A 24,570-nucleotide genomic window follows, 5' to 3' on the forward strand; every position below is an offset into this window, starting at 1 on the left:
AACATTGCAGGAGCCTGTCTCTAGTACTAAAAGAGTGTTAGAATTAATTTTGGACTTTGGTCGGGTGGCGGGATTTAAGCTGAACAAGCAAAAAACTAAGGTTATAGCAAAAAATTTGACAAGTACAGAAACAGATGAGTTTGTGAAAGAAACAGAATTAAATGTGGTTAAAAAAGTAAAATACCTAGGGGTGTATCTGACCTCCAAAAATTTGAATTTGTTTAAGGACAACTACGAGAAATGTTGGTTAGAAATCAAAAGAGATTTGGAAACATGGTCAAGATTGAAACTTTCCTTGTTGGGCTGAATAGCAGCTATAAAGACGAATGTATTGCCAAAAATGCTATTTTTGTTTCAGACCCTACAGGTCGTGGACAAGGTGGAATGCTTTGGAAAGTGGCAGAGGGATATTTCTAAGTTTGTTTGGCAGGGCAAAAAGCCCCGAATAAAGTTTAAGATACTAACTGATGCGAAAGAAAGAGGGGGATTTGCCCTGCCAGACTTGAGGTTATATTATGAAGCTGCAGCCTTCTGCTGGTTGAAAGATTGGATTTTACTGGAAAACACTGATGTCCTAGATCTGGAAGGGTTTGACAATGCTTTTGGGTGGCATGCATATTTGTGGTATGACAAGGTTAAAGTGCATAAATTGTTTAAAAACCACATTGTCAGGAGAGCAATTTTAATGGTCTGGACAAAATATAAAGACTTATTGGAGAGTAAGACTCCGAGGTGGCTCTCACCGGTGGAGGCCAAGGCACGTAAGAGACCTAATATGGAAGCCAATTGGCCTAAATATGGGGAAATCATTGAAAAGATTGGAGACAATTGGAGGTTGCAGAGCTTGGAAAAACTAAAAAACAAGGTGCGAGATTGGTTGCATTATGCACAAATCCAAGAGGTCTTCAAAGTAGATAAGAAGGTTGGATTCCAGGTGGAAAAATCGAAACTAGAGACAGAATTGTTAGAACCAAAAAGTAAACTACTTTCGAGAATGTATAACCTGCTGCTTAAATGGAATACTCAGGATGAGACAGTCAAATCCGCCATGATAAAGTGGGCGCAGGATTTGGGGCATAACATTATGTTTGAAGACTGGGAAAGGTTATGGAACACCGGAATGAAATTTACGGCATGTAGTGCCTTGAAGGAAAACATTATGAAAATGATATACCGGTGGTACATGACCCCAGTCAAGCTTGCTAAGATATATCACCTGTCTGATAATAAATGCTGGAAATGTAAAGAGGCGGAAGGGACATTCTTTCACCTCTGGTGGACCTGCCCGAAAGTGAAGGCCTTCTGGGAAATGATTCATAATGAACTAAAAAAGGTACTGAGATTTACCTTACCTAAGAAACCAGAGGCCTTCCTTCTGGGCATGGTGGACCGGAGAGTGTTTAAGAAGGACAGAACTTTTTTTATGTATGCTACTACAGCAGCAAGGATTCTGACTGCAAAATATTGGAAGACACAAGATTTACCCACACTGGAGGAATGGCACACGCAGTTGATGGACTATATGGAACTGGCCGAAATGACTGGCAGAATCCGAGACTTGGGAGAAGAAACATTCGAGGAGGATTGGAGAAAATTTAAAGACTATTTGGAAAAACATTATAAGTTGTATGAATGTTAAAAAACGCACCCTTTAGGAAATTCTAGCTTCAGTAAGGTTAAATTAAAGAAATGGAAATTAAGGTACAAGGAGTCAGAGATAGAATAATGAAACAACTTTATTGTGTTAAAATGAAAATGTACATGATTCGGGTTATAATACATTTGAAATTGGGTAACATGATAAAAAGGAAGATATAATAAGTATTGAAATAAGTTAACAAATTGCAGACGTTATGCATCACAGAGAATGCAGGGTTGGGAGGACGTGGGGAAGTCCAACAGATTTGGAAAAAGGAGTAAGAAAAATTTGTAACCTTTCTTTTTTACTTTTATAATACGTTCTTTATTCTTTTTTCTGTATTTCATAAAACTAATAAAAAATATTATAAAAAAAAATAGAAGACATCTGAAGGCAGCCCTGTATGGGGAAGTTTTTTTAAAAAAGTTTGTATTATTATGTTTTTATATATGTTGGAAGCCACTCAGAGTGGCTGGGGCAACCCAGTCAGATGGGCAGGGTATAAATAATAAAATTATTATTATTATTATTATTATTATTATTATTATTATTATTATTATTATTATTATTATTATTATTGAATAGGACAAGCCATCGGAGAATTGTTGGAGGGTATGCAGACATGTTCATGGGATAGTTTAATGACCGGTGTTTCTGCATGCATTTGTGGGTCAAAATGTAACACTCTAGACAAATATATGACAATGCAAGGAGATTTAAAATAAAAAGGCTATAAGCCATGAACAAAATGTTTATTCTTGCACAGGCCAAATATTCAACTAAAATATTTGGATATGAGAGAATGACTGATTCTGACAAAGCAATGTATTTTATATCCAAAACACACAAGAGGATTCCTGACTGTAATTATTTTCATATTTTACTTTGTGGATTAAGCTTGCAACAGGTTACTGTGGGAAAGAACCAGGATAATACAATGCCCACTTAGTCACCTTGCGTATAAGGCAGACATGACAGCTAATATCAGTTTTTAACCCTTTTCCCACCTTGATGCTCTTTTGATGTTTTTGGACTACCACTTCCATTGACCCTGACCAACAACCAACTTGGCTGAGGCTGATGGGAGTTGAAGTTCAACAGCATATGAAAGGCTCTATGTTGGGGAAGGATGCTTCTATAATACAGTATCTAAGTCAAAAATTTTCTGGTGTGATGAAAGGATCACTGATTAACCTCACGAATTCTTTGACAACTGAAGCCCATATTATAAAATAATCAGATCTAATATGTAATAGAAAGGCTGGTTTCTATACCCATTGACATGAAAGTTTATTTTTCATGCAAGAGTTGCAGTAGGAATAGGCAGAACACAGTTAATCTGGTTCGTGTGACTTTTGCTGTAGACTTGATTGTAGGGTGCTCCCTGGTTGGCTTATTCCATTCCTTTGCTCGGCAGATAAATGTGGGAAACTGCTATCATGGCAATTGAAAAAAAGACAAAAACTGAATACTGTAACATCTTTGGAAGAAGATGGAAGAATAATCACTAGACCAAATGAGATAAGCAATTGTTTTCAAAGCTTCTTCAAAAAACTGTACGCGCAAGGCCCAACAAACGAGCAAGAAATAGAGGAATTCATCAGAAAATATGGACTTTCAAAAATCTCAGAACAGAATAAGATGACCTTAAATGGGAGAATAACAGAACAAGAAATAGAGGGTGCCATTCAGAATATGAAATTGGGGAAATCTCCAGGACCGGACGGTTTAACTGCAGGATATTACAAAATGTTAAAAGAATGGTTGACTCAACCATTGAAAGAAGTTTGCAATCAAATTTTGGAGGGGAAAAAGGCTCCCGAATCGTGGAAAGAGGCATTCATCTCACTTATACCAAAGACAGAGACTGGCAAAAGCCAAGTAAAAAACTATAGGCCTATATCACTGTTGAATGTGGATTATAAAATTTTTGCAGACATTCTGGCAAAAAGATTTAAAAGAGTGCTAGTAGGGGAGATTCATAAGGACCAAACAGGCTTTCTCCCAGGGAGATATATGTCAAGTAATGTGAGAAATATTTTAGACATTTTGGAACTGTTGGAAACGGACATTAACAAAAAGGCAGTTTTGATCTTTGTGGATGCGGAGAAAGCCTTTGACAATATTAGTTGGAATTTTATGATGAAGAATCTCCAGGGAATGGGGGTAGGCCAAAGATTTCAAAATGGTATAGGTGCGATATATGCAGAACAAAAAGCAAAATTAATCGTGAATGGTATGGTGATGGATGATATATCAATAGAAAAGGGTACACGACAGGGATGCCCTATGTCTCCCCTCCTGTTTATATCTGTCCTGGAGGTTTTGTTAAACATGATTAGAATGGACCCGCTGGTTAAAGGTATTCAGGTCGGAGCGAAACATTATAAATTAAGGGCATTTGCAGACGACTTAGTTCTAACATTACAACAGCCAGAGGAGAGTACGAAAAGAGTGTTGGACCTAATTGAGATATTTGGTCAAGTGGCAGGATTCAAATTGAACAGACAAAAAACAAAAGTGTTGGGGAAAAATTTGACACCGGAAGAAAAAGATAGATTTCAAAATGTAACGGGTTTGGAAATTGTTAAAAAAGTTAAATATCTGGGGGTAAACTTAACATCAAAAAATGCTAATTTATTTAAGGACAATTATGAGAAATGTTGGACAGAAGTGAAAAGGGATCTAGATATATGGTCTAGACTGAAACTTTCCTTGTTAGGCCGTATAGCTGTTATCAAAATGAATGTATTGCCGAGAGTGTTATTCTTGTTTCAGACTTTACAAATTCTGGACAAGATGGAGTGTTTCAAGAGGTGGCAAAAAGATATATCTAAATTTGTCTGGCAGGGCAAAAAGCCCAGAATTAAGTTTAAGATCTTAACAGACGCAAAAGATAGAGGGGGGTTTGCCCTGCCGGACTTGAGGCTCTACTATGAGGCAGCAGCTTTCTGCTGGTTAAAACAATGGCTACTTCTTGAGGACACAGACATCTTAGATCTAGAAGGTTATGATAATAACCTCGGCTGGCATGCGTATCTTTGGTATGACAAGGTGAAAGTGCATAAGAGTTTTAAAAACCATATGGTACGGAAGGCATTGTATAATGTCTGGATCAGGTACAAAGATTTAATGGAAAATAAAACCCCCAGATGGTTATCACCAATGGAAGCAAAAGCAGTTTAAAAACTTAACATGGACTCAAATTGGTTAAAATATGATGAAATTTTAGAAAAGGATGGAGAAAAGTTTAAATTAAAGAGCTATGAAAAATTAAAACATAGAGTTAGAGATTGGCTACATTACCACCAAATAAATGAAGTGTTTAAGCTGGACAGGAAAGTAGGATTCCAGAGTGAAAAGTCAAAGCTAGAAACGGAACTGTTAGAACCCAATACAAAAAACTTATCTAGAATGTATAACCTGCTGCTGAAATGGAATGTACAGGATGAAACGGTAAAATCAGCTATGATTAAATGGGCACAAGATGTTGGTCATGACATTATGTTTGCTGACTGGGAACAGTTATGGACCACCGGTTTGAAATTCACGGCATGTACTGCTTTGAAAGAAAATATTATGAAAATGATTTACAGGTGGTACATGACTCCAGTCAAGCTTGCTAAGATTTATCATTTGCCCAATAACAAATGTTGGAAATGTAAGGAAGCTGAAGGAACCTTCTATCACCTTTGGTGGACCTGCCCAAAAATTAAGGCCTACTGGGAAATGATCTATAATGAAATTAAGAAAGTCCTTAAATGGACGTTTTCAAAGAAACCAGAGGCTTTTCTTCTGGGCATGGTGGGCCAATTGGTACCGAAGAAGGATAAGACTTTCTTTATGTATGCAACCACGGCAGCAAGAATTCTTTTAGCAAAGTATTGGAAGATGCAAGAACTACCCACTCTGGAGGAATGGCAGACGAAGGTGATCAAATATATGGGACTGGCAGAGATGACCGGCAGAATCCGTGACCAGAGGAAGGAGGCGGTGGAGGAAGATTGGAGAAAATTTAAAGTATACCTTAAGAACTACTGTAAAATATTGGACGGTTAAGATGTCGAGAGGCTAGAAACAAAGAACTACAGCTGTAAATCGTAAATTAAAGGGGGAAACTTAATGAGAATATATAAAGAAATTGACTGAAGGGTTGCTGACACATTATAAAATAATGATGCAGAGAAGGGGAGGTATGGGGAAGTCATGTTTTATGTATTTGTTTGTGATTTGTTTGTTTTTCCTATACCCTTGTTCCCTGTTTTTTTTTTGTTTTGTAAAAACAATAAAAAAATTATTATTAAAAAAAAAAATATTCCATTCCTTTGCAAACTTCAGAGATGTGTGAATGTTGAAGAAGAACTGTGGTTTTGATATAGTTTCAGAAAGTGCAGGTCAGGTAGGTTCACCTTTAAATGTGAACTGAATCAAAATTCTCCCCCCATCCCTGGACAAAACCCAGTCCTTTAGCTGTAACTGCAAATTAGGCAATCTGAAGGTTATTTTCAGGCTTTTGCGCTGACATGGTCCTTGAACATGTTGCTTGGGGCATTAAAGTGAATGCTTTATGTCATGAGATGGCACATAAACATTGCCAGTTAATTAAGTATATAAATGCATTTCAGAATGGTTTCAGCTTTCAGAGGACCTCTCTCCTTTTGAAGTCTTTTCAGATTCAGTTCTTCTTTTGTTAAGAGGTGTTTTCCAATGATCAGCCCAGTGACGGTAGTTGACGGTTCAGAAAGGAGGAAGAGAACTTAAATTTACTGTTAGATACTGTATTTTTGTAGTGAGCTTCTTTAAACATGTTCCAGATAAGGGTTAGAATAATCAGCATAATGAAAGGATTTCTAACAAGAGCTGCTATTAGATTTTTATTTTTGTTTAATGTTGTATAATAGTTTTAAGAGAACATAGAACTCAACTGTGGGACCATTTTAAATATTTTCCCCTCCTGGGGAACCTTTGTGATGGTACAGCATCTGCCAAAATTTAAATGTTCTGGCTTTTCTTCTGGAGAATATGAGCACATCTCCGCAGCTGGCTCCATAAAATGGGTGGGGCTAACGGTAATTAGTCACAAATGACATATCCAGAGATGCTTATGCAGCAAGTTTACATTAATGGTTAACACAAATGATACAATCTTTTCATGTGTTCTTTAAGAAGCATCAAAAGTTTGGTTGCAAGCATTCTGGTTTTGTGCAGTCCTCTCTTTTTTGCCATAAATTTCCAGCTGGGGTGTGGGACTATATGTGAAATGTAATATTTAAGTGTCTATCGTATGTTTTTAGTGGCTGTTGATTACTCCTCTGCAGGATTATTAGGCTCCTATAAACCCAATTGCCATGTGGTGAGGGCAGGTTTGGGTGGAGGGATTGCAGCTGTGGAGGAGAGTGAATAACCCTTATTTTGCACTGCAGTTGTGTGGTCCCCCCCCCATCTCCTATGTCAATAAGGCTTCAGGGAGAAAAGTTCTATCCATGCCTCATTGCCACGTGGAAAGGTTTGTAGCAGAAAGCATGAGGAAACAGAGGGAGGGAGGGACACACACAGAGTCCCCAAGATATTTCCTCTGGGGTATGTGACCCTAGGAATAGACAAATATGTTGATTTCTGTTTTTCTCTCCATTTCTCATTTTTCCACTTTTAAGTTCAGTTCTCCACATTTCTGCATCAGTTTGTGAATTATTTTTTCAAAAGGTCCTTGTGAAAATTAATCAACATTTTATGATTTTTTTTCTAATAGGTTTTTTTTTGGGGGGGGGGTTAACATTTGCCAGATATACACATTTGGCAATAAGAGAATACATTTTTATAATGCAGCAATATGTGCATTTTTATGACCCTTTCCCCAACATACAATTTTTGTACATATTATTTGATTGAAGAACTGCACCACAATATTCAGAGAAGTGCAAATTTCATAGGATTGCTATGTTTCGTTTCAGTTTCAGAAAATGCAAATTAGATAGGTTTGCATTGAAATCCAGAATGAATTTCTACTCCGTCTTATGTGACCCTTAACATAAAAAAAGGTTCCCACTCCTGCTTTAAGTTACACATAGCTATTATGAAAGGGTCTGTATACTGATAGCAATTGCTGCTCTGCATATGGAGACCTGGATTGGACAAGATAGCTGAATATTTATGCCATTGATGGAGAGTGTGTTGGTTTGCCACCAGCTTTCGAAATGCTCCAAAACAAAGCACACGTGCATATTTCAGCATCTGAGACTCTCCTACCAGTTGAGGCTAGTTTTGTAGGCCCTGCATATTAGCATGGAAGGTCAGGCAGATGGTCAGGAAAATGGTATATCCATCAGCGACTTGACTGTTAGCTGCTGGAGAGGAGCAGCCCATTGCATGCAAAGGTTTCTCCATATAAGCCCTTTCCACTAGAAGGATGGAAAAAGTAAGTGGTCAAGTTGCACACATGAAATGGTCCTTACATATAAGAGAGAACGGCTCCACACGAGTGTCACTGGTGTTCATGCAGTATTTGTTGTGGTGTTTATCCAGTATTTGACGTGCTTATCTCCATACAGTGATGGATATAAAGGCTCTGGAAACCAAGCCTTATGAGGAACAGTTGAGGGAGTTGGGTTTGTTTAGCTTGGAGAAGACTGAGAGGTGATGTGATAGCCATCTGCAAGATATCTTGAAGGGCTGTCACATAGATGATGGAGCAAGCCTATTTTCTGTGTCTCTAGATGGTAGGACCTGAACCAGTGGATTCAGATGTCGACTAAATGACTTTCTTACGCTAAAAGCTGTTTGACAGTGGAACGGAATCCCTCGGAGGGTGGTGGACTCTCCATCCCTGGCGGTTTTTAAACAGAATTTGGATGACCATCTGGCAAGGATTCTTTAGTTGTGATTCCTGTGTTGCAGGGACTAGATGGCACTTCCAACTCTACAATTCTACGGTTATATATCTGTGATGCCTGCATACCAGAGAACTGCAATAAGCAGTAGTTTCCTTGTGCTTTTCCATTGCGTATTTCAAGATGTACTTCTTCTCCCCCTCGCTTTTTACATGTACATTCAGCAGCATGGGGTGAGCACTAGTGAAACTGCAGTAGCTTGTAAGGTGTGTAGCATCTTGTCAGTACGATGTCTATGCCACCATGCATCCAAAATGCCCTATTTAATTGTACTTCATTGCCGTGGGATCTAAGTCATGACTAACTTTCCCCATTGATTTCAGTGGGTCTATTCTTACCATGACCACATCTGAATCCAAACCCTTAATTTGCACATATTGGGTTGGATCCAGACTAAGTTAGCTGAACTTAAAAAGGTAAAGAACGCTGACAGTTAAGTCCAGTCACAGACGACTCTGGGGTTGCGGCACTCATCTCGCTTTACAGGCCAAGGGAGCCAGCATTTGTCTGCAGACAGTTTTTCCAGGTCATGTGGCCAGCATGACTAAGCCGCTTCTGGCAAAACCAGAACAGTGCACGGAGACACCGTTTACTTTCCCACTGGAGTGGTACCTATTTATCTACTTGCACTTTTTGGCGTGCTTTTGAACTGCTAGGTTGGCAGGAGCAGGGACCGAGCAACGAAAGCTCACCCCGTCGCGAGGATTCGAACCACCGACCTTCTGATCAGCAAGCCCACGAAGCTCAGTGGTTTAGACCACAGCACCACCAGCATTCCAGTAGCCACCCGCATCCCAGTAGTTGAACTTGATTCCCATCAAATCCAGTGGGAGAAGATAATCATTGCTTGTGTTGCATTAATTTGTGGGGATCTAATCACAATTCACTTAGTCTGGATTCCAAATCGTTATCCTTTAGGTTTGCTAGTAATTGTTCTAGTATCTTATACCTCTAGGAAAAGCGTATGCAAATCTAGTATTCTCTAGCTACCACCATTCTGGAATATTCATGAATTTAAATATTCCACAACAGTATTTGTGAACAAATCCAATATTTATGTCCACCATAAATAAAAGATCCAAGCTTCATCCCCAAAGCATTGATTTCTTCATATCTAATTGGTATTTCCTTTGCCATGGTGACAGCAGACCTGTTGGCTCCCTCAGGGGTTCAAGTTCTGTCTTGCTTTGACACTCCCATTTGGCACTTTCCTTCCTGTAAGCAACACCGGTCTCTCACAAAATCAAGCTTTCAAAGTGAAGTAACGGCTGAAAGGAATGACCTGGTTGGCAACAGCAATATTGGTCTAGCCCATCCCTTGACAAACAGACGGCCCCTAGATGTATTGGACTACAACTCCCATCAGCCCCCGCTAGTGAATAAGGAATAATAGCATTGCCCTAGAACAAAACTAGTTTTAACATAACATATGGCTAGCAGCTGTCAGGGCACATGGATTTGATCTCATGGGAGTGGTTTGTTGTGTATGGTGAATGTGCTTTCCACAGAAGGAAGGAAGTTAATTCAGTGACTATACAGCAATCCATAGCAGTTTAACACTCGTTCATAGCTTTCAGCCTGCTTAATGTAAAATGAAACTTAAATGCATCTAAAGTTCTGCAGGATAATTGGACTGTATGTTGGACTGGTTAACTTCCCTCTACAAATTTGTAATTGAAAGCAAACACTTCTAGAAATGTGGTATCATAAGGTGCCCTAAAATGGATTGCCAAGTGATTGTTTTTTGGGAACTCATTCACAAGAAACTTTATTTATCTTTGTCGTTGCTGTTCATTTGCCATGGGACTCATTACTAGGTAAGCATTGTCTGGAGGTTATAGACATTCTGAATCTAAATCCAGTTGGGACTACCAGATTAGAGATGAGCATTTCTGTATGGGAGATCATTTTAAATGCCCATCTGCTGCAGTGTGCATCAATGAATAGATTGGCTGGCTTAATTGTAGTTTTTGGATTCAGGTGAACCGACTTCGGATCTTCCCAATGATCAGAAACCCTGTTTTATCAGGGTTCTGGGTCGCAAGGAGTTCTTGGTCAGACCTTCCTTCTCCATGCAGACAGGTTTGGCAGAGACGATAACTTTTGAGGTGAGCCTGCATGTGCTGACTCCATTCTTTAAGCTAACATACATTTCCCTTAAACATCTGCAAAATGCTTATGATTCTTCAGGAGCTAAAAGGACAAAGTTTGGGAGCAGAGTATAATTTCTTAAGAATGCCACCTTCCCAAGAATTATAATGCCTGTGGTTTCTTGCAGGACAGGGACAAAGCTAAAACATTTAGACCAATTTCAGTATGTATGTTGACATTTGCTCAGTGTACAGCTTTCTTCATGAATTTTGGAGACTTGCTAGGACCCTTTATACACTGCAAACCTCAGTTTTTGCATTTTTCTGTTATATTAGTGGCACTCGCTCACTCTGAATCAGCTTTTTCCTTCCCTGATAGAAATGCAAGAAGGCAGTTATGTACCTGAAAACAACATAACCATGCCTTTTAGTTTGGGACAGATAGTGCTGTTCATGATTTGATCAATAGAGGGCACCAAATGAGAGTTTTGCTCCTTGAGTTTCTTCTCTTTTCTTTACTCTCTCTTTTTGGTTAAAAGCAAGATTACGGTGGGGGGGGAGGAATAAAGCTCAAATTTATGCAGGAGAGGGGGTGGGAATGTTCCCATAAAGTGCAACCATTATACTAATTACTAAGAAATCTAAATGAGTCCTTTATGAGCATGTGATCTGTTTAATAACTCTTAAACAACATTAAACAATGCAATTCGTTATTTATGTCTGTGTAATTGCCAGTGGATTTCAGTGCAAACACACAGATATGCACACACCTCAATAAAAAGGATGCTCTCCTAGAGAAGGGCAAACAACTTAATAGGCAATAAAATGCTAGTTCCCCCTATAAAAACTTTTATTTGTCTGTTCTGCAGACACATGATGAATTGCATAAACTTTCTGGGGTAATTAGCTGATTAGAAGGGGTAAAAATAATAATCTGTAGAATATTTTTCAAAGCTTGTTCTCCAAAGAGGTTGCTGATACAGATGTTTGCATGCAACATTGGTTGAATCAGATGGCTCAGTCAGTAAAGCATGAGACCCTTAAAGTCAGGGTTGTAGGTTCAAGGTCCACATTGGGGAAAAGCTTCCGGCATTCCAGGCAGCTGGACTAGATGGCCCTCGTTGTCCCTTCCAACTCTATGATTCTTATCTCACAGTCTTCCAACAGTGTACAGTGATCACATGGGTTGTCATGCCCACATGTCTACATGAGAGACCTTAGGCCCAGTATTCAATTGTGGCCCTCCAGGCCCTTGGGGCAGGGGCATATGAAGTGGGGGGCGGAGAGGGTGGTCCGCCCCGGGTGCCACGTTGGGGGGGGTGACAGAATGGGTTCCTCCGCCACTTCCTTGGGGACTCCACCCAGACCACACACCCTCTCCAGTCATGCCCCTCTCTCACCCTGCTTTTCAGCCTTCTTGAGCACTTCTCCCAAGCAGAAATTTGTCATTGAAATCTGAGAATGCCCCTTGCTTCCCTGACTGGAGCATAGCTAGAAGACTGCTTGAGACTCTGCATAAGTAACAACCCTACTGCACAAAGATAAAATTTATTTTTGTTGCTCTGCCCGGTTTTGCCCAGCTCACACTGCCATGTGCCCCACCCCTGGTCTGTAGCTTGTTCTCCATGCACTGAATGCTCTTAAGTGCCCCAAATGCAAAAGCTGCACAACACGCAAACTCTGTATGTGGCATGCACTAAGCTGCTGCATACACTCTTTCACTCTTATCAACAGGCACCTTAGATCTAGCATTTTGATCTAGCCAGCTCAGATCTAGAAGTCGGGCTCTATTTTCATGACGCTGGTAAAGATGAGATATTGCCTAAGGGAAGTTTTTGGGGTATCTCCGCAAGCAGGTGTGAGGCATCCGTGAGAAATGTAACTACATGCAGTTCACAGCATCTGCATTTGTGATTCTGTCTGGTGCCAGCAGAGGAAGGTGGTTGTAGTGCTGTAAGTTTTGATTTCTGGCAACGCAGGCATAACAAACTGGCATTTGGTGTTCAGGATTCACCAGGAGATAGTTGGAAAAAAGGTGGGCTGCTCCCACCAGTGTTTCTGTGACAGTAGCAGTTCCCCAAATGCTGTCACAATCACAGAATACAGAAATGTGTTTCTGCTGTTAAGAGTGGAAAGAGTGCTTAACACATTTCCATTGGTTCTCTTTCTCTCTCCCTCCCTCCTCTCATGTGTGTCAAAATTGTCTGCTCTCAATTGCTTGCCCTCCTGCAGGGGGAAAAGAGATGAGTTGCACTCCACCAAATTTGAATCACACTCTCCCTCCAGCTGCAATTCTGTAAAAGAAAGCTTTCAGGAGGCTGACAACTGTCTTGCCTAGCCTTGCTTTTAGATGGGTGCAGCTATCTTGGGAATATAGCGCATGCAGAACAAGTTGTTTATGTGAGCTACACTCAGTGGTTGGGTGGCCCTTTCATGGCCCAGAAATGAATCTGCAATATCATCCACAGATAGTTGTCCACCCTAGTATGTATGTATAACAATAGCAATAACAATAATTTATTATTTATACCCCGCCCATCTAGCTGGGTTTCCCCAGCCACTCTGGGTGGCTCCCAACCAAATATTAAAAACACAATACAGCATTAAACATTAAAAACTTCCCTAAACAGGGCTGCCTTCATATGTCTTTTAAAAGTAATAGTTGCTTATTGCCTTGACATCTGCTGGGAGGGCATTCCACATGTCGGGCGCCACTACCAAGAAGGCCACCTGCCTGGTTCCCTGTAACCTCACTTCTCGCAGGGAGGGAACCACCAGAAGGCCCTTGGCACTGGACCTCAGTGGCCGGGCTGAATGGTGGGGGTGGAGACACTCCTTCAGGTATACAGGACCGAGGCCGTTTATGTGTATGTGTGTGTTGCTTCTGCCAACCTAGCAGTTAATATTCTGTTGGAAGCCACCCAGAGTGGCTGGGGAAACCCAGCCAATGGGCAGGGTATAAATAATAAATTATTATTATTAGTCAAAAGCACACTAGTGCTAGTAGATAAATAGGTACAGCTGCAGCGGGAAGGTAAACGGTGTTTCTCTGCACTCTGGCTTCCATCATGGTGTTTCGTTGTGCCAGAAGGGTTTAGTCATGGTGGCCACATGACCCAGAAAGCTGTCTGTGGACAAATGCCAGCTCCCTCAGCCTGAAAGTGAGATGAGCACTGCACCCCATAATTGCCTTTGACTGGACTCAACCATCCAGGGGTCATTTTCCATTACCTTTTACATATCCCACATAGCTAGAATTTCTTGCATGTTGAGATTGTTAGGTGCATTCCTCTTGGTTTTGTCACAGTCTGCTGAGATTTTTTGTGTGTCAGCTATGGAGAGGGCCTTTTCTGTTGTGGTGCCGTTTATAGAATCATTTTCCTTCTGAAACAAATAAAGCTGATCTGCCTTTTTACTTGTTTGCATGTTTCTATAAGTTATTATATATACGTGTGGCATCTCGTAAGTTGGGGGTTAATCAATGGCTTCCATTGATGATCCTGGACTCCCATTTTATTCTTCAAAATTGGAGTGACTGACTTTTTAAGTTAGGGCATGTGTTTGGCTCTCATCCAGATGTTCTGAGACCACCCATATGTCTGTGTAGTTATCCAGTCTTCATGGTTCCAAACAGAAAGTTGACCAGACTCAAAATGCTGCCTGACTGAATGGCAGAGCTTCAAAGAGGTCTTTTGTCGGTGCAGATAAAAGCCTCTTTGTCCAGTTTTGGGATAGATATCAGTCTTTTCCAAATGGTGGACTACAGTATGAATTCTCCCTCGCTTCAATCACTGAAGTAGCATCTGGATATTGCAGGGAATTCTGTATGTTCTCCCCCCCCCCCCCCAGGCTGAACTCAGAGCAGATCTGCAGTTCAGCAAAACACATCTCCTGTTGAGATCACGTCGAAGCCACTATCTCTCACGCAAACATAGCAAACTCTCTGCACTCTAGTTAATTTTGCTAATAAGCTTCTGGTTTCTTGGGCCATTAGACATTAAGACCAGTTTTTGTGTGTACAAATAAGCCATTAGGAAAAGGGCATGTTGATTAGCGGATGTTCTGGTAGCCCTAGATGGAATTCATTCGCATGCATAGGCTAGTGGCCAGATGCTCTATTTAACATTTTCTAGAAATTTATTACAACTGAGCAAGCTGAGTTTAAGATTACTGCAGGCCAACATGACTACTTAAAAGATACTTTGAATGTGGACCACTTGTATGAGTCCATTGGCAGATTGGCAACTGGAGTACATGCAAGAGACATTTTGTTAGATTTCTGATACGCTATTGCAACTAGAGAAGGTGGTAACTTACTAACTTCTTTAGTTAGGGATGAGAAAGAAATCTGATTCATTTAGCATTTAAAGGCAGCTTTATCTGATTTGCAATTTTCAAAACAAGATGTGAACCGAAACACAACCACCCTTTAAAATTCACACCGCTCTGAATTTTGCAATGCAGTTCTCCAGCAAAGCAATGTGCATGAAAATGCATGTGCTAGTGTAGTGTGCAGAAAAATGCACATATTTGTGGAAATGACTTTAAAAAACGCATTATAGGGAAATTGCTTTGCAAAAATGTGCATATCAAAAAAGAGCATGAAAAAATGTGTGTGTTACGAGAAATTCACATTTAAATGCTATTTAATTTGCATGAAGCCTTTTAAGATTGGGAAAATGATAACTAGAGAGAAACTGATATTGACACATTCTGTAGTGAATCTATCTCCCTGTGAATGACATTAATGCCTCAGATCTGCAATTCTTCCACAAAATGAGCTTCAAGTGAATATTATTCTTAAATCCTTCTTTTTATCCAATTTGGCATCACATTGTTTCTTCTGAATTTAAAATACCCAAATTAACAATGTTTCCCCACAAATGTAGTTGGCAAGAGAGAAATTTGCTGCTTCTTGTTTATTTAATATATTCTTTTTATGCTTTTCAGTCCAAAAGTTTCCCAGTGTGGCTAACCACTCATAATGCACTGAATCAACCAAGTGCAATCAGAATAGACAATGATAACTTTAAAATAGCAAAATTAGATGTTAAAAAAAAACAGATAAACCAGAGTTATCAAGAATAAACAGCATTTTAAAAGCTGTGGTGGGCTCTTCTAGCATCAAAATGATAAAAGAGATCCTCTCTTAGGAGAATATTCAAAATATAGGGTCTTTTTGGTGGTGACACCCTATTTCTGGTCACTATCCATGGTAGAGGACCCTGAAGAGGACCTCAACATCCAAGCAAGTTCATTGGAGCAAATACTGGTATATTCTTAATAAAAGCAATTGATATCTCACAATCCATCTACTTGCCATTCCTTTGAGCCACTTAGCAGGAAATAAATCCTTTAGAGTTGAGGCAGGAATGGGGAATTTATGCTTCCCCTGATGATGTTGGACTCCAAATCCCATCTGCATGTGCAATGGTCGAGGATGATGGGAGCTGTAGTCCAACTACATCAACAGAGTTCCTATTGCTGATAAAAGGGAAAGCTATAAATTAAATTGTCAGAGGTAATCTTAACTACCCATTTGATATTTAGTCTCAGGGTTAATCCTAGTCCAGGGGTCAGCAAACTTTTTCAGCAGGGGGCAGGTTCACTGTCCCCCAGACCTTGTGGGGGGCTCGACTATATTTTGCAGGGGGGGATTAATGAATTCCTATGCCCCACAAATCACCCAGAGATGCTTTTTAAATAAAAGCACACATTCTACTCATGTAAAAACACACTGATTCCCGGACCGCCCACAGACCAGATTTACAAGGCGATTGGGCCAGATCTGGCCCCCAGGCCTTACTTTGCCTACCCACGATCTAGTCCACCTGTCTTTCTTCAGCTGAGGCCAGTTAGATGTACTGAGAAGTCCACAGGCAGGCCATCCTTTTCAGTTGTCTGGGACTGATGGGATACGGAGTCCTTCGACATCTGAGGGGAACCAGATTGGGGGAAACTGGTGCAAAAGGGCTAAAAGAACGGAAGGAGTTTGAGTAATATTGGAAAAGAGAGGAAGAGGGATATGACTTTGGTCAACATTTTGGATGCCTTTCTGGAGTTTTGATCCAGGACAGCAGATGTGCTGCATGGTAGGGAGTACTAGGCTGTTCCCAACTTGTAAATAAACTCAAATATTACTGAAATGGCTAATGATCTCTCTGTTCCAGAGGAAGCCACGCCCAAGTAAGCACTATTCCTAGGATGTCTCACAATGTTGGTAAGGGCAACATGCACCATCTTATATTGTGGCTGAGCATACTGAAGCTCTTGGGAGGGACAATTTGAAGAGGAGGGAGTGTTTAGCCTTTCCCCCCCTATAACTTCCTCCTTTCACAATTCGTATTTGAAATGAATGTTTCCCACATTGCAAACCCTGCCAACCACATTTTAACAAGTTAAAAAGGGCTACTGCTCTTTTTGTTTTGTGGCCTGAGGCCACTCATAGCATGCTTGTTGATCAAGCAGCACTGAAAGAATTCATCGGTGATCTAAGGATTTCAAAGCATCTCCTTGTGACCTGCAGATCAGAACCTGTCTCTCTAGACCCGGCACTTTTATTGCTTACCGTTAGCTTATCTCCTTTCACATCCTCATTTCTTTTTTAACCTGAGGAAACTTAGGACAAACAGCTTTAGCAGGGATTGTAAGCAGAAGTTCAAATTCCTATCCTGTCGCCCTTCCGTTTGTACTGCAACATACATTTACCCATAGACTTTCCTGTCATTTTCTCTCCAAAATGGGGGTGCAACAAAGATGATTCAGTTTGAGACCCCATTTTGGAAAGCAGATCCGTCTGACAGAATGTTTCAGGCACAACGTGTTTTGCCTCAGGGCTGAATCGGAACCTTGCTTTGGAAAATCAGAGGTTTCCAAAATTTCCCCATTGACTTACATGGAGAAATGGCCGGGGTGGAGGGAGTGTATAACCATTTTGGCATAATTAGATAAAATTTGCAGGCATTGTTGCCCCTTCTATAGGGATGGTGCCTACTGAATTTCAGAAAGATGGGGGCAAGGGTAGTCTTTAAATTTCTGGGGATTAAGAAATGCGTAGACACTGACCCCTCTGTGATTTCTATTGAAAATGTACATTGTTGGGGTGCAGAATTTAGGAAGTTATGAAGAATGAAAACATTATGAGGCCTTGTTTTCCACTTAATTGACAAAACCACGACATTAATTTATATTTAGAATAATGTCTTTACGGACCATGTCAGGTTTGCTTTTGAGTTTCTGGCTTATCTGCAGGGAAGCCCCTTTACTAAAAAAATAGTTGATAAGAATAAATAAGTTTTAAAAACTTTTTCTCTGGTTGTATGACTTGGGGAAAAGAAGTTCACCCATCCACGCCTACCTGTCTGAAAACAACTTAGTAAGATACTGCCATGTGTATGTATCTAACACAATGAAGTCAGAGAGGAATTACTTTCACTTGTTTTCCTGACCAGGATCTGTATTGGTCTGTTGGACTAAAAAATAAAATTACACTCCTCTGCCTACTTATTTGAGAGTAACACCATCAAACCCAGTGGGAGTTACTTCTGAGTAGACCTGTATTGAACTGTGAATCTGTGGTTCCCATGAGGAAAATTGAAGAAGGGTGGTCTTTAATCAGACTAATTAATTGAGAACATCTTTGTATGCTGCAAACAAGTGACAGATAAATCTTATGAAACAAAGAAACAAATATTTGGCTCTACTCACCATTGCCTGTTGGCATGTGGCCCCTGACAGATGACTTCTGAGGGAATGTGGCCCCTGACAAAAATGTTCTCCACCCCTGCTCTATAGGAAAGCGGTAGCTTCATGCCGCAGGCCAGTTACCATACTTAAACATATAATGTTTCCTTTGTAAAAAAAAAAAAAAAAGTCTCCACGGTATATTTACAGCTTCTTTCTCCAGGGACAGGAAATAGCATTAGAATTTTGCCTCTCTGTTTAGCCCACACAGAGATTTAGGCAGAGATAATAAGAAAATGCTCTGCAATTATGCTCGCTCACACAGTATTAGCCTTTCAGATATGAAGCTGAAGCCAAAAGGAATAGCTCAGCCATTTAGGGTATATATTTCTCTGGCACACTGTTAATATTACCAAAGTCATTAGCTGGAAGTCATTTGCGCTCAGTCATTTTGCCTGTTAATGAGGCACTACTGAATCCTCCAGACATTAATTCCATTTAGGGAAACACAAAGGCAATCTGTACCTTACATCAAACGATTATGACTGCAGTGAGCGTGAGGAATTCGGCCGTTTGTAGGGGGTTGTTTTCCCCACAACAGACCCTCTGAAGGGAATTATGCCGTCTTTCAGATGTTAATTTGTTAAGGAAAACTCAATAGCTAATAAAGACAATTGCGTGTGTATTGTAAATATTAGGAGCACTGTGAAACCACCACCCTGTTCTTTTTTTGTTTGTTTTTGTTTTAATAACAAAAAGGAGTGAAATAACGGGTTGACAGAGACCATTTTCACAAATGACACCCACATTTGGGTTGAGCATCTTCTCATAGCTGGTAACTGAAGTGTGAGGCCTACATTTGAGCTAGAAAGTAGATTTAATTGTTAAATTGCTATATGGTTTCATTTAGTATCTCTTTATTGCATTTATATCCTACCTTTCCTTCAAGGAGCTCAAGACGGTGTATGTGGTTCTCTTCCTCCCCATTTTCCTCTCGCAGCAACTCTGTGAGGCAAGTAAAGTTTGTGACTTACCCAAGGTCACCTAGTGTGTTTCATGGCTGAGCAGGGGTTTGAAACCTGATGTCCCAGGTCCTAACCCAACATGTCACCACATTAAATCTTCCTTATTTTCTCTTCAGCCCTGCCAAGATCTGTACTGCACAACTTTAGGAAAACAAGGACAAAACCATAATGCCAAATCTAACAAACTTGTTGAAGGAGGTCCTGGACCCTAGACATTACAGGGGAAGAACAAAACACTATTGCATTGAGTGAAGAAAGGTCTACCTCACATTCTTTTAACCTCTAATGGTATTTTTCAGCAGCTTGATCCTATATGTGTCCACTTGGGAGTCCTGAAGGCTTCAACCATGCCTCCTTTCAAACAAATGGCTAGAGGAGTTATAGTGTGGCAGGGCACTCCTATACACACTTACTCAGAAATAAGTCCTTTTGAGTTCCATAGGGTTTACTCCCAAATAAATGAATGTAGGTTTGCAACCTAGATCTGAAATTCTATGCATATTTCCGTGAGAGCAGGCCTGAATGAATTCAGTGGGACTTAGTAGAAACTGACTTCATTATGGAAGGATCAGATTCAAAATGTATAGTTTTCTTAATGTCCAACTTGGCGGAAAATTGTGTTTTTTGGTTTTTTCTAAAAAAGTTCTATAAGTAGCATTGGAAATGTATCAGCCAGGAATGCTCTACCAACATAACTGCTGGCCAAGAGGGTTGGTAAGTTGTTTACCTGTATAGTAAGGAAAAATCCTGCCACAGAGAACAAGGGAATATTCTCCACATCACTTGGCAAGACAATTCAGATGACCAGCTTACTGAGTGACTATGCAGGAGTGGTTTCCTGTTAACTGATTCAAACAAAAAGGATGCAGGTGATTCTTACAGCTTATGGTCTCGAGGAACATGATTCTTTGAAAAATTGTGCACTGTCTATGTGTCTGCATTTGAGTATTGGGATCATTCTTGGCAATCCTGCTCAGAACCATATCCCTATAGATACCATTTTCTCGTTTGTTGGTATTGTTTCAACTATTCAAAGAACGTAAACCTTGCCCCACAAGCACAGTTGCTTCCCTCCAATCTCCTTCAAACAAAAATAAAGGCATTTATAGTTAGTGTTTTCATTCCCCAGACATCACTCTCAGATTCAGCCATCGGTCATGATGCTCAGAAAGGCAGCATCTATGCTTTATCATATCCAGTGGAAACAACAGATCTGTTCACTTTTGGGAGCCACTAGGATTTGGCTTGCAGAATGATGGATGATGCTTAGATTTCATTTACTGTTGATGCGCGTGTCCATGTTTTCCTTGGCAGTAGTTCTACTTACAAACTATTTGGCAATTCAAGCAGACAGAAGATGCCAAACCAGAGATATGCCTAATTCCATTTCATTTTATTGTTGTGTAGCTCTGGGGATTCTTTGCTGACTTTAGTGGAATAGGGTTCCATGTGCACAACTGAAATTAGAATCTGAAAAGAAAGTCTAACATTCTTTATGGCTGCTGTTAGTGAATGGGCTATACCAGGTCAGCCAGAAGTTGTTGGGTTACAGCCATTTTCTGAGTTACCTAAGACATCTCGAGCTGTTAAACCACCATTACTGTTAATACGGCCATTGCAATTCCCTCCTGTAAAATCTGCCCTTTGGCCTGTTCCTGTCAGGAATTCTCTGTTCGTTTTGCATGAGCTCCATGTTCTCTGAATTTGTTGATATTCATGAGTCGCTGTGAAAAAGCTATGGATTGCTGAATGAAAACAGATACTTATTTGAAGGAACATTTTCCTCCATCACCCCTTCTCACAAATGCTAATTGTGGAGAGCTTTTCCTGGTATAGGTTCTGGAGTTCCAAAAACATTGTCTTTCCATTTGAAAACTCTTTTAATGTATTTCTGTTGTCTTACTTGCTTATGTTAACAAACAGCAGAAAAGTCTCTGTAAGAATTCACATTTCAATGCAAATCTGAGGCACACTTCTATCTATTCATCTATTGAGAGGTTTAAGCCTATAAGACAATAGGCTTTTAAACCAGCACTAAGGATGTAATGTAACTTTGAGTCAACTGCCCCTGTTACACAGTGCAATAAACTTTGCAAAATATTTACATTGCCCAGATGGGTTATCTTGCTAGATCCTGTTTTGAACAAGGAATGGAATCCATGGAAGTTAACAAACTGGCACTGCTAAAACTATGTAGCCCTGATATTCAGAGCCCTGCAATAAAAGTGTTAAGACCAGTTCTTGATTGCAAATATTAAAAAATCACACTACTGATTTCGGCTTGCACAGAGTTCATCACCTTAACCCGTTGAGGAAGGAAGAGGCAGTTCAATCTATCTTTCTACAGCCATGTCTTTACCTGCCCTCTATGTGATGTCACACAGGACTAGGAATGGATGGACCTGTCAGTTTTGGTTCTCTCAGCTTCATATTTTTCAAATCTTAATTCTAGTTCTCCATAATTCCACATCAGTTTGTGTGGATCATGTCTTTCAGCCTGGACACTGAGGTCTAGCTTCGAGGGCCTTCTGGCGGTTCCCTCACTACAAGAAGAGTTACAAGGAACCAGGCAGAGGGCCTTCTCAATAATGGCGCCCGCCCTGTGGAATGCCCTCCCATCAGATGTCAAGGAAATAAACAACTATCTGACGTTTAGAAGACATCTGAAGGCAGCCCTGTTTAGGGAAGTTTTTAATGTCTGATATTTTATTGTATTTTTAATATTTTGTTGGAAGCTGCCAAACCCAGCCAGATGGATGGGGTATAAATAACAAATTATTATTATTATTATTATTATTATTATTATTATTATTATTATTATTATTTCCAGGGTTTCTGTTGGCAAGTTGGCTCTTGCTTTTTCTAAATGACACCCACTTTCACAGCATCACAAAACACAATCAGATTAACAGCACTGGTAGAGATGCCCATAGAAACTCATTTGCATGAGGCAAAATTATGGCGTTTTAAGCAAGCCTGGTATTTACTGCCCTTCTGAACATGACTGGGGCTTTTAGCATCTCCCAGCCTGCGCAATGTGGTTTTCCTACTGAGTCATTGTAATGCTGTGCAAAATGTCCACTTTTGACAACAGGCAGGGAAAGGGTTACTCTTCTGTCCCTGAGGAATGGAAGGACCACAGCTGCATATCCGCAGTGGACGGCTTGCCAGAGAACTGCCTAAGAGAGAAACTACCCTGGACTCAGCTGCAGCGAATTCTTATTTGATCATTTCAGTCGCTATATTAAAGTAATGTGCTTTGTCACTTTGCCCTTGTGCTACTTATATTATATCACCATCAATATGCACATTGTTTACAGAGCAACGTTAGCAAAACTACACACACACACAAATTGAATTTCCCTAAAGGAAAGAAATGAGAATAAGAAGTGCAAGTTATGCTATACAGGTAGTGAGGGGCAAACAAAACATCAGGTGATTTGCCCTTCAGATCAAAAATTTGCTTTATGCTAATTTCTTCAATTAGCACTAAGCAAATTTCCCCTATTGGACAGAAAACAATTACATAGCACAGGAATACATTTTTAGAAGTCAGTTTGCTAAATCCTAGCCAGACATGCTCAAAAATGTTTTACATTCTTCACTAAATTAGAATAAAAGGGTGCATATGCATTTGGAACTACAAAATACACATAACAAAGCATATTAAACTGCTTTTAATTTACATTTAAATGAAGACCTCTTTAATAAATTAGGCTATCATTTTCTATGCAAGCTTGATAATATCATCATAACCCATTGCTGAATTATGATGATTCAGCTGTTAAATTTCCAAACTAAGCCAAAAATACTTGGCATTTACTAACAAAAAAAATCGAGTCTTTCCTAAGGCTTCTCGGATTTGGCTTCAGAACCTAAGAACAACCTAAAACCTATGTATCTTATTTTATAAAAAGTGTGCTCACTGTGCTTATTAAAGGAAGATGTGATTTCAGCACTGAAGACTTGCCTTGTTAATTAGCTAGAAAATGCACTGCAGATTTTTATATAATATATGGGATGATCTGATGATGGTCTAATCTCCCAAGTGGTTCAGAGTTATATATCAAATGCTTTTTTGTGGCGGATTAACATGAATAGGTTTCTGCAGGAAAAGCATGCTTTATGAAGAATTTTCTGTAAACTAAGTTGTTGTTTATTACAAAGAGCCGGTGACAGAGATATGAACAAGAACCATAACTCTGAAAAGGAATACTGAGAACATGGAGAACATTCAGGCCCAGCACTGGCATTCCTATCAAAGATGTTGCCATCAGGAATGCATAGGCACTCTGGCAGATGCTTGATCAATTCTTTTCTTGAAACCACCCAAGATGGCATGTTCCAAAAGCTACCATCCAAAGATGGTATTTAGGTCTGAGAAGCAGGGCAGGAAAAGTTCCATTTCAGTTCTACTTGTTATTTATATATTTTTATTTGTAATGCAGATAATCTAAGTGAAACATTAGATTGGGCGTGGTTAACACAAAACTGTGGACATTTGCCTAGCTGTCCGGATCACAAAGACAATTTTTAGGCTATATCCTCAAAAATGTTGCATATCTCTCCCAGTTTTGTATTATCCACAAAAACGATAACTGTGCTTCTTCATCAGAGTCACTGATTAAGATAATCACCACACAAATCAACATATAATATGAATGTTTGTTTAATAATATCATCTGCAACACTCTCTACATGGGTTTCCTATAGCCCATTGATGATTTGTTTCCAGGACTAGTTCCAATGACTGATTATGACTTTTAAAGCCTTCCTGGTTGGAACCAGGTTATCTTGAGGTACCGTACGTGGGTGGCACTGTGGTCTAAACCACTGAACCTCTTAGGGTTGCCAATCGGAAGGTTGGCGGATCGAATCCCTGCGACAGAGTGAACTCCCATTGCTCTGTCCCAGCTCCTGCCTACCTAGCAGTTTGAAAGCACGCCAGTGCAAGTAGAAGGTAAACGGCATTTCCGTGCACTCTGGTTTCTGTCATGGTGTTCCATTATGCCAGAAGCAGTTTAATCATGCTGACTACATGACCCGGAAAGCTGTCTGTGGAGAAACACTGGCTCCCTCGGCCTGAAGATGAGATGAGCACCACAGCCCCATAGTCACCTTTGACTGGACTTAACCATCCAGGGGTCCTTTACTTTTGCCTTTTTTATCTTGAGGACAACCTTTCCCAGTAGAAACCTATCTACTTGCTAGGTCATCAGTGGAGGCAGTCTTACATGTTCCATCCA

The 24,570-nt window shown here is 40.1% G+C and overlaps 1 protein-coding gene across 1 annotated transcript in view; it reads right to left on the reverse strand.

Moving 5' to 3' along the window:
- Positions 1 to 18,475, reverse strand: part of AGR3 (anterior gradient 3, protein disulphide isomerase family member) — a 44,379-nt gene extending 25,904 nt beyond the window's left edge. Inside the window, exon 1 of the mRNA XM_083705433.1 lies at positions 18,324 to 18,475. The gene's annotated coding sequence lies outside the window, so the exon portion shown is untranslated. The remainder of the gene's footprint in view (positions 1 to 18,323) is intronic.
- Between the last annotated feature and the right edge of the window lie 6,095 nt (positions 18,476 to 24,570).

This window comes from Podarcis gaigeae (genome assembly GCF_964106915.1).
Source record: "Podarcis gaigeae genome assembly, chromosome: 12".
Taxonomy (NCBI): Eukaryota; Metazoa; Chordata; class Lepidosauria; order Squamata; family Lacertidae; genus Podarcis; species Podarcis gaigeae.